This window comes from Pteronotus mesoamericanus, unplaced genomic scaffold (assembly GCF_021234165.1).
Source record: "Pteronotus mesoamericanus isolate MK-2021 breed Mesoamerican mustached bat unplaced genomic scaffold, CSHL_Meso_final scaffold_651, whole genome shotgun sequence".
In the NCBI taxonomy this organism is placed as follows: Eukaryota; Metazoa; Chordata; class Mammalia; order Chiroptera; family Mormoopidae; genus Pteronotus; species Pteronotus mesoamericanus.
In genome coordinates, this window is record NW_026555325.1 from 25,673,173 (window position 1) to 25,684,042 (window position 10,870).

Below are 10,870 nucleotides of genomic sequence, written 5' to 3' on the forward strand. Positions count from 1 at the left end.
ATAATAGGACAGTGGTTCTCAAAGTGCGGTCTTAGGTCCCTTGGGCCCCCTTTTTCAGGGGCCTCATGAAGTCAGACTAATTTTCATAATAATACTAAGATATTGCTGTTTATCTCACTTTTATCGTCTCATGAGTGTTCAGTGAGCTTTCCAGAGGAATGTGATGACATCATCGCTCTGGTGGCTAATGGAATATGTGCTTGTGTATTCTTGTGTTTTGAGGGATTTTCTACGTTAAGTTTTTGGGGTCATCAATAAATTTTAAGAGTATAAACTAGTCTTGAGATCAAAAGATGTGAAAGGTATTAAAATATGGTCTCCTGGCCCACTTCAAAATAACATTGTCACCTTAATCTTTAATGTTTTCAATGCTTTTTACATAGTGTTAAACACATTGCAGTTGATGTTATCATGATAAAATAGTGTACATAACTGTTGTAAGTATGGTTCAAACTCTTTCCTTAGCAGTAGATTTGCAGAATCAATGAAATATAATTGTAAAGTTCAACAGCATGTAAAATAGATGAAAGCAGAGCGGCTGTCCTGGGGTGGGGAAAGCAATGATCACCTATAGGCTGGATCCAGAGGCTTCTCCAGAATTTCCTTCTATTGAGACAGAATAAAAACCTCCCTGTTAGATTTTTTTTTATGTAGATTGCGTGTATGTTCTTCTACACATATATTTTGTGTGGTTTCAATTACAATCCTGTGAGGTATAAAAAAGAGATATTATCCACTATACATATAAAAAAATTGAGAACCTCAGAGATGGGAAATGAATTGTCCAAGATCACATACTAGTAACTGATGTGGCCAAGTCTGGCACCAATGTCTTCTGGTTCTATATACAGAGGTCTTAACTCTATGGGCCTCCGTTCTGGCCCTCTTTGGCATTTTTAGCTTCTAAATTTTCATAATTATTATGTATTTAGCACTCTTCTTCTCTGGGAATGGAGAGAGGAGAGAAAGCCCCCCCTTGACTCATTCTGAGTTTTCCCCAGGAGTTCTCTTCTGAAACCTTTCCTTGGCAAGCAGTAAGGATATAATTCACTGGGGAGTTTTCTATTAACATTGCCCCCCCCAAGTGGAAATAAGCTAGCAAACAAGCAGATAATTATGAGGGGGAGAATAGAAGGGGAGTAATCATTCAGAAAATGTATGTCCCAAGATGACAGTTATTTTTGCTTAAATTCTCCTTTTTGGCCCCACCCAGTCTATCATTCCTTTAGTGGGCAAATTGTAAGTTGAAAGAGAGAGGTATCAGGAATTTAAATTCTTCACATATTATATACAAAAATTACTGCTTAAGGTTTTCAAAATAACTTACTGTTTTAAAGAAGAGTATGCCTATTACATCCTTATTTCAGGCAATAAATAAAGGCAACATTGTGAACAGCTTTCTAAGGCTACCAAAGGTAAGAAAACAGCTAAACAATTTTAACAATTTACAAGGCAAATCTACAGTACATTTAATTTAATCACTTTACTGTTTTTTTCCCTCATTGTTACTGGATCATCTTTTCCTTTTCCATAAATTCTTCTTCCTTCCTCAGTCTCCAACAGTGATACCTCAACTTTTATCTGCAGTTATGTGTTCAGTTGGGGAATAGGACTTCGACAGCAGTATGATCTTTCAGAGGAATAGGTCAGTCTCCTACTGAGTTGGAATTTGCAACCTTCTTGGGGTTGCCTGGCCCAGATATCTTTGTTAGACCAAGAACTGAACGTGGTCATTATTTTCAGACTTCAGAGAAACATTCACAAGCAGGTTTGATCTATCTAACGCTACATTAAAAGCTTCTGAATACCATTCCTATTAAATAGTGTATTTCTAATTTCTCTTCACTGAAAATAGCACCACAGACAAATCGAGTAATAGAAGCATTTGTCAGGCTATGTTAGTTAATAGTAACTCTAATATAAAGACTACAGAATGTTCAGGGGAAATCAACTTCATGATTTAACACAATCTTATGTTTAATTAACACAATAATGTTTTGCAAACCAACTCATTCTATTGTCTACAACAGCATTTTATCATATAAAATAAAATAATAAAAGTTGACATACAAAATTCTTTATCACTACATTGCTTTACACTATTTTTAAATATATTTTATTGATTATGCTATTACAGTTGTCCCAATTTTTCACCCTTTGTCCCCCTCCACCCAGTATCCCCCTTCCCTCCAACAATCCTCCCTTTTAGTTCATGTCCATGGGTTGTACATATAAATTCTTTGGCTTCCCCACTGCCTATACTATTCATAACATCCCCCTTCCTATTCTGTACCTACCCAATTCTGCTTCTAAATCCCTATACCTTTTTCCCCATTCTCCCCCTGCCCCCTCCCAGCTGATAACCCTTAAATTAATCTCCATATCTATCATTCCATTCCTATTCTAGTTGTTTTCTTAGTCTGTTTTTGTTTTTTAGATTCAGTTGTTGATAGATGTGAGTTTGTTGTCATTTTACTGTTCATAGTTTTGATCTTCTTTTTCTTAAATAAGATCCTTTAACATTTCATGTGAAAAAAGCTTGGTGATGATGAACTTCTTTAGCTTTACCTTGTCTGGGAAGCACTTTACCTGCCCTTCCGTTCTAAATGATAGCTTTGCTGGATAGAGTAATCTAGGTTGTAGGTCTATGCTTTTTATCACTGTGTATACTTCTTGCTAGTCCCTTCTTGCCCACAAAGTTTCTTTTGAGAAGTCAGCTGATAGTTTTATGGGAACTTCTGCCTTTCTCTTGCTGCTTTTAAGATTCTTTATCTTTAGCCTTTGGCATTTTAATTATAATGTGTCTTGGTGTGCTCCTCTTTGGTTGCAACTTGTTTGAGACTCTCTGTGTTTCCTGGACTTGTATGTCTATTTCCTTCACCAAATTAAGGAAGTTCTCTTTCAATATTTTTTTCAAATAAGTTTTCAATTTCTTGCTCTTTCCCTTCTCCATCTGGCATCCCTATGATTCAATGTTAGCCCCTTTGGAGATGTTCTGGAGTCTTCTTAAACTCTCCTCATTTGTTTTTTGAATTCTCATTTCTTCATTTTGCTCTGGTTGAATGTTTATTTCTTCCTTATGTTCCAAATCATTTATTTGAATCCAGGCTTCCTTCTCTTCACTGTTGGTTTTCTGTGGATTTTCTTTATTTCCCTTAGCATAGCCTTCGTTTCTTCCTTTAGGCTTTGGCAGTAATCAATGAGATCTTTGAGCATTCTGACCACCAGTGTTTTGAACTCTGTGTCTGATAGATAGGCTATCTCCACATTGTTTAGTTATTTTTCTGGGGTTCTGTTCTGTTCTTTCATTTGGGCATTTCTTTGTCTCTTCATTTTGGCTGCCTCCTTGTGTCTGTATACTAGGTAGAGTCGCTGTGATTTCCTATCTTGGCACAACTGTTAAGTTGTATAGGGCGCAGCCTTGGGTATTCACCAGGGCAGAGCAGGGCAACCTGCTTCACTGCTTTGTGGCTGTGTTGGGGGGAGGGGTCAAAGAGAGAACAATGCTGCTGCTGGTAGACTTCAGGGGGCATGCTGGGCACCCGCCCTTTTTCCAGTCACTTCACCCACTTCCTGTATGTGACTGGCACTCCTCAGCTGCTGTCCTGGTTATGGTTTCCAGAGTGGATGGGTTTGCATGCATTCTGGGCTCTTCTGAGAAACCGACAATTTCTTCCTCCACCCCAACCCTCACTAGGTCTACAGCCAGAAGTTCTTAGGCTTTATTTTTCTCATTGCTGAAACTTTGGGCTGCACATTCTGGTCTGGAGGCGGGATCACTTGCTCACAAAGTATTCCCCTGATTTTTATCCACCACATGTGAACGTGGGATCACCCATTCTACTAGCCACTGCCGCCTTGCTGCCTTGCTGCCCCAGGCTTACTGTGTTCTCTCTGCCCTGCCTACCCATCTGGATGAATATTGACAACCAAGGATTTAAAACCTTGGTTGTCAGACTCCCATACAATTCTGGGTGTTTTTCATTTTTAAGTTTGTTGTGTTCCTTCTTATGGTTGTATAATAAGGTGAAGTGTGTCAACCTACACTTTCATCTTGACCAGAAGCCCCACACTATTTATTTAATGTACTGTTAAAAGATAAATTGAGGCATATTAAAATTTTTAAGAGTTTGAGCAAAAATTTATTGAGTTTATGCAGCAGCCAATCTAGCAAGAAAGCAGGCACTCTGAGGATCTTTATAATAGAAAAGACTTTTGTTATCAGGAGCAGAAACAAGGAAGTTATAATAAATGAAAAAAAGTTGGTTGGTTATTATAAAGTACTTTCCTTTAGGAGATACAGGGACCTATCAGGTAGAATCAGGTAATTCCTGATTGACTGATTTAAAATCCAATTTCTGGGACAGCCAAAACTATTATTAATAAGCTTCAGCTTAGTGATGCAAGGCTTACAAGTGACTTCATTTTGGGCCTGTTGTCTTACTTTTAATACTACCTGAGTTCTTTCAAGTTGGGGGAAATGTCCATTTTCCAAGTAATGATAATAGACATAGTAGTTAAGTCATCTTCCTGGAGTCATATCCCAATCTGTGATACCACTGGAGCACAGGATTTCTGCTCCCAATTAGGTTCTTAATCTTCTTTGTTACCTTGAAAGTATTTTATGATCAAAAATGGTTTCCCTTGTCCGATGCATTGTTTACTGGATATCTACTGTGAGCCTGGAACTTTTACAAGTTATCTCATTAAATCCTCATAAACCTTCCTGTTAAAAATGATTATAGGTATGTCCTCTGAGGTCCAGAGATCTTAAGCATTTGCCAGGCTTGAACATGACTGAATCAAGATTCTATCCTCAATATCAAGAATCTTTCATTTATAACCTAGCTTCAATTTTATTTGCAAGTGTAAAAGAAAAATAAAATAAAATAAAACATGTGTGTACACTATCACACATAAATATAACCAACAAAGGCTAATACATTCCTAGACAACCTAACAATTTTTAAAGAAAATAAAATGACAATTAAAAAAGTAACAATAAGTTACTAGAGAAAAAGAAGAAATTAAGAATAATTGATTTCAAAGCAGGGACCAAAATTTAGCAAATATATTTTGCCTTCTTTACTACGCCAGGCATTATGCTAAGCCTTTGGCCACATGGAGCTTCCTTTCTTAAGAACTTTGGTATAGAAATAAGAATATATGAGCAAGAGCTCTGGCTTCATAGCTCAGTTGGTTATAGCACCAACCTGATAGGCCAAGGTTGGGCGTTCATCCTCAGTTGGGGCTCATAAGAATCAACCAATGAATCTATAAATAAGTGGAACAACAAATCGGTCTCTCCCCCGCCCCTTTCCTTTCTCTAAAAAAATCAGTAAACACAGCCTTTATAAAGATTAAGAAGAGTAAAAAGGAAAGTTAAATACAAATTCATGCAGGCTGAGTAAAAAAGGAGAGCCAAATGAGTTAGCATGAAAAACTCTTACTATGTAGTTTTCAGATAAGTCTCTGAGATAGCTTAAATCACACATAACTGAAAACATCACCAAATAGCCAACAGAGCCCTTTCCCTTAGAAAAAGTCTAGTAGTTTCCATTCTCTTTTTTGATTGGTTCCTCTCTGGACAGGAAGTCCCTCCCTCTGCCGGAAGAGATAGAAGCTCAGGTGGGATAGAGGCAGAAGCTGGTCAGGTATGCATTTTTAAAAGTGGCTTAATTGTGGTTATATGCTCTTGATGGGTTAGGTTCTTCATTTTTCAGACAGCTAGTCTGGTTATGATAACTCTTATTATCCTGAGGGTACATACGGCGCCCTTTTAGAGATGTAGAGGATGAGAAACGACTGCTTACTTTCTAGGCCGCTGCCAAGGTGCGAGGGCCGGGCCCGCGCCCGCTCCCGGAGAATGGCAGGGCAGGGTTTGGGGAAGAACAGTATAGTAACTAAACGGGGGAAACACCCTGACTTGCCCCGGAACCAAGACTGCGTGGAAGGAACTTGATTCATATATAAAAGCTGCACACCCAGATTTTAGTTGTGTATTAACGATAACCCCAAGGTAAATACATTCACTTCATCAAAGAAGAAAGATTTTGAAGCGTTAACCTATCCCAATTCAGTTAAGCACCTCCTGAGGAAGACCCAGAGGCCTGTTTATTTTTCCAAGACACAAAGGACGAAAGGGGTTCCCAGACATTCTTGCTAGGAAAGAGTCTTTGGGCCTCGTATACTTTAATTTTTTTTTTTTTAATTGGGGATTGGAGAAAGGCTTAAGCTCAACACAGTAACACCCCTTGTTCGCCTTACAGTTGTAATTACTGCTCAAGGGAGAGGCTAAGTTGCTTACTTCTAGCTCGTAGGCTGCTCAGGGGTGGCTGTTGTTAGAGTCCCCTTGAGATAATGACTCTCTGGGTCAGTCTGAAGAAACAGTCTGCAACAATAGCAGTCCCCAGGGTGTCACTCTCTAGGGGGCCCAGATTCAGCTGTCAGTCACCTTCAGCCCAGAGCCATCAAATCCATTTACACAAAAGCTGGTTATCAGAAACCTTTGAAAATCTAAGTAAAGAGGAGATTTACCCATCCTTGAATCCTCATTCTTTTTCTTTGATTCCCTGATTCTCCTTTTTTTTTTTTTTTTTTTTTTTAACCTAACTACTTCTGGGAACTTCTGGGATTTCTCCCTTCTTTTGTTCCATCCTAGAGTTTACACTATTGTTATTTTAGAACTTGAGCATAAGCTTGAATATAACTCTCAGGATATACACAAGTAAATGGATGTGTGAAAAATTTTATTTCTAATAAGTATTTTGTCTCCAAAAGGATAGGATTTTCTGCGGGTTGGGAAAGAATTGTTTCATGCTATAATGTTGAAAACTGAAATTCTGTGTAGCATTTTAAGTATTTCTTTAAATGTACATTTGTGCATCTACATTAATCATTTCTTAGTATATACATACCTTTTTAATTTTTAAAATTTTTGCACGAATGAGACTACAGTATACAATTCTGAATCAATTTGCAGCTTAAATAAACCTCAACAATTTATATGTATGTGAAAAAATACGTTGTCTAAGTGTTACTGAATTTCAAACACAACAATTCTGTCTGTGAATTCTGTAACTTTGAATTATAGGAAACTGATTTTCTTCCACACACACACACAAAGGAGGAATTTTGGCTGTGCTCTAGAAATTCTGATCTTCTTTATGTAATGCCATTATTATAAAACATTTACTTTAACAAATTGGAAGTTTTAATTAGTGAAAAGTATAAATAAAATACTACATTAAAATGGAAGTTTATTTCATTGATGCTCATAAGATTGTTGGAATTAGACTAACAAAGTATTGCCTACTATAATGCCTTGAGGGAGCACTTGTAACTTAATTAGTTTGTCAATTATAAGAAATTTTAGTGTCATAATTAGAGATAAAGGCAGCAAATATTCTAAGCGTGGTAGAAGTATGAAATCTGGTAAAATGAGAGGGCCAAGGAAAATCTACCCTTATAGCCAAATACACTTTATAAAGAACGACAGAGTTGGCATGACATTAAAGCCAGTACTAATTATACTAGTTGCATATGAGAGAGCCCAGACCCTCATGTGTTGCCTGATGCCCTGGTAGATATTACCAAATAAGCACCCACTGTTCCACTGAAAAATAGTTGGGTGTTTCAATTGTTGATTCAGCATTATTTTTTCAACATTTCTTACTGCTTGCCAGGAAATAATAGTACAAGGTTCTTAAATAGCTTACCACGTAGAGGAAAAGAAGCAGTACTAACTAGGTTTTTGAGGATGCTCAAAAATAGATTGTCAAGTAAACACTCTGAAAACTTACTTGTAAAATAATTTTGCCCAGATTATATAACAATATAAATGATGTCCCAGGAACATTGTTCGGATTTAAGTTATAAAAATCAACAAAAAATCAGCTGTGTCCCATGATAGCTTACTGCCTCACTAACTTAGTATAGGCCGGTGGCATCTCTTTAGGGCCTTAGGCCTGCACACTTTACTTCTTGCCCATTTCTAAAGCCTCTTTCCTATGCACTCCATTTCTCTCATACCTCACTCCAAACACATGAGTTTTTTAGGTTTTGTTAATTTGTTTTTTGTTGTTGGAACATGTCATCATCTCTTTTTCACTTCAGTGCCTTTTGGATGATTGAGGTCCAGTTTTTAAAATTTTATTATGTAATTTACCCCTGTACTTACTTTAAGGAAAGTAGAGATAAATAATTAACACTTTGGGTTGGATATTAGTGGGAGAATCAGCTAACTTAATCCACTGGAGTCTGATAAAGTTGTATTACATGCAAAAGTAAACTTTTCATACTGTCACTCACCTATTTGATAATTTTATTAGTTATTTCTTTGTTTTTTTTCCTATTAACAGAACAATTGAGTTTTACAATACAGATTATAAAGTCTATTCATTTCCTGAGGCTGCCCTGATAAATTACGACAAATTTAGTGGTTTGAAACAATGGAAATTTAATTCTGTCACAGATCTAGAGGCTAGAAGCCTGAAATCAAGGTGTCAGCCGTGCGTCTTCAGAGGCTCTGGGGGAGAATCCATTCCATGTTTCCCACCTAATTTTTTGTGGCTTCCTGCAATCCTTGGCTTTCCTTAATTTATAGCCACACCACTCTCATCTCTTCCTCTGTCTTTATGCCTCTTCCATGTTGTATCTCTTGTTTGTGTGTCTTTTAAAAATATTTGTCATTGGATTTAGGTCCCACCTATGTACTTGAGGATGATCTCTTCACCTCAAAATCCCTAAATTCTGTAATGACTCCTTTTTCAAATAAGGTAACATTTACAATTTCTAGGAATTCTATGCAGCATATCTTTAGGGGGCCACCATTCAACCTACCATCTATGTCCTTTATCCTTTCCTTTGTTATATAGACTTATGTTCATAATTTAAGAGGAAGAGGCTTAGGGAATGTCTATCAAAATCCACCATGTGCATTGTTTATTTGACTGAAAATTAAAAGACAATTTATATTTCAAAACTCTCTGTAGGAAGTGATGGTAATCCCAACATGAAACATTATATCAAAGCCAAAATGGTCCACAATTTACACAAATTTTTCATGGAATAGCTAGGAGCTATTTTTCCTAGCATGAGAGTTTTTGTGTCTCGCATTTAAAAATTTTGTTTTTATTTATTGTTCAAATGCATTTGTCTCCATTTTCCCACCACCACTTTCCCCTGCCCCACCCACCCTCACCTCCCACCCTCAATCCTTCCCCACTGTGGCTTTGTCCATGGGTCCTTTATACATGTTCCTTGACTTGACCCTTCCCCTTCTTTTCCCCATTACCCCCCCGCTCCTCCCCTATTGTTACAGTCTGTTTGTTTTTTCTTTCAATGTTGCTGGTTACATTTTTCTTGCTTATTTGTTTTGTTGATTAGGTTCCACTTGCAAGTGAGATCATATGGTATTTGTCATTCACCCCCTGGCTTATTTCGCTTAGCATAATGTTCTCCATTTTTTAACAATGAAAGGGTACCTGTCATCCATGATTTTTATATTGATAATGAAAAAAAGTGGTTGACTTTTCCACCTGATAAGAAACTAGGCATTTAAGGAGGCATATTAACTATATCACAGTAGTAGCAAGTCACTAAATCAGACTTAAGTTGCCTGAAATAGTTTCTCTTTACCTTATCTCCAGCTCTTCAATATTTGAGTTATTTATTTACTAGCAAGGAGTGACCAAGCCACTGCACAACAAACAACCTAGGGGAATTCTGGGAAATACTGTTGGTTGTTTGGGGAAGATTTTATATTTAATATAAATATAAAGATGCCCATAAATATAAAGGGATTGCCCATTACAGATTATTCTTAAAAGGAAAATGTAGGTGAAAGAGAAGGTTGAAAATTGACGACATGAGAAAAGGAAAGTAGGAGACTATTTATATGAGTGTGTATGTGGTGTGTGTATGTTTGTGGGCTAACTTGAGAATCCCTGGTGCTAGCCAGAGTGAAAACACAGGGAAAAGTTGGAATCTATTTTGCAGCATCAGCTATGTTGTCTCAATCTATTCTTTATAACCATTTCCAACCACCTCTTCTCACTCACCAGCAACAGGATTTACTCAATGTCATTTCCAGAAGTAACACCTCAAGAAACGCTTTCAGAAACAGTTTCTCAATTTCAGGATACTGATACTTTTAGCAGCCAGAAGAGGATTTCTGCACATCATTTCAGAGACCAAGGTGTCTAAAGATAGCAAGAGCCTTTCCTCACACCCCCCAAAATTGTATGCAACATTAACACAAATTGAGAAAATTAGTAAAATGAAACATAAAAGCCAGAAAGCATCAGTGTTTTACCATTTACGTTTAAACACCTCTGAATTTCATTTTGAAATCCTGATTCTCTTTCAGTTATTTTTGGAACAGCCAAGCTGTAGTGAGATTCTTTTGAAGATGGCAAGGTTTTATTTGGGAAGCTAGAATAATGGTTTTCTTTCATAAAAATTCACTTTATTTATTTATTTGGCCAGTAAAGTCCACTTCCTTCAAGTTGCATTTACTTTTAGAAATATTTGTTTCTAGGTCCTTAAAAATCCAGATAGAAATATAAGCTTCTTGTGGAATATAATTTACATGGAATTTTTTTACTAAAAGGATGGTATTTTTTTCATTTTAAAAGAAACAGATATATAATAAGGGAACCTGCCTTTCGCTAATGTAACAATGTATTTAAGTATGTATTTATGTAGGTATATGTGTTATTGTCTTTATTTATTCTTGTTTAAGGAGATTTGTGAATAATGTAAAGAGTAATTGTTAAGACCATCATTGTAGACCATACTATGGAGAAATCCTAAAAAGTCTGTTGGTTAAAATTGAAAATACAATCCAGGTCTGAGATCTTAACTATTG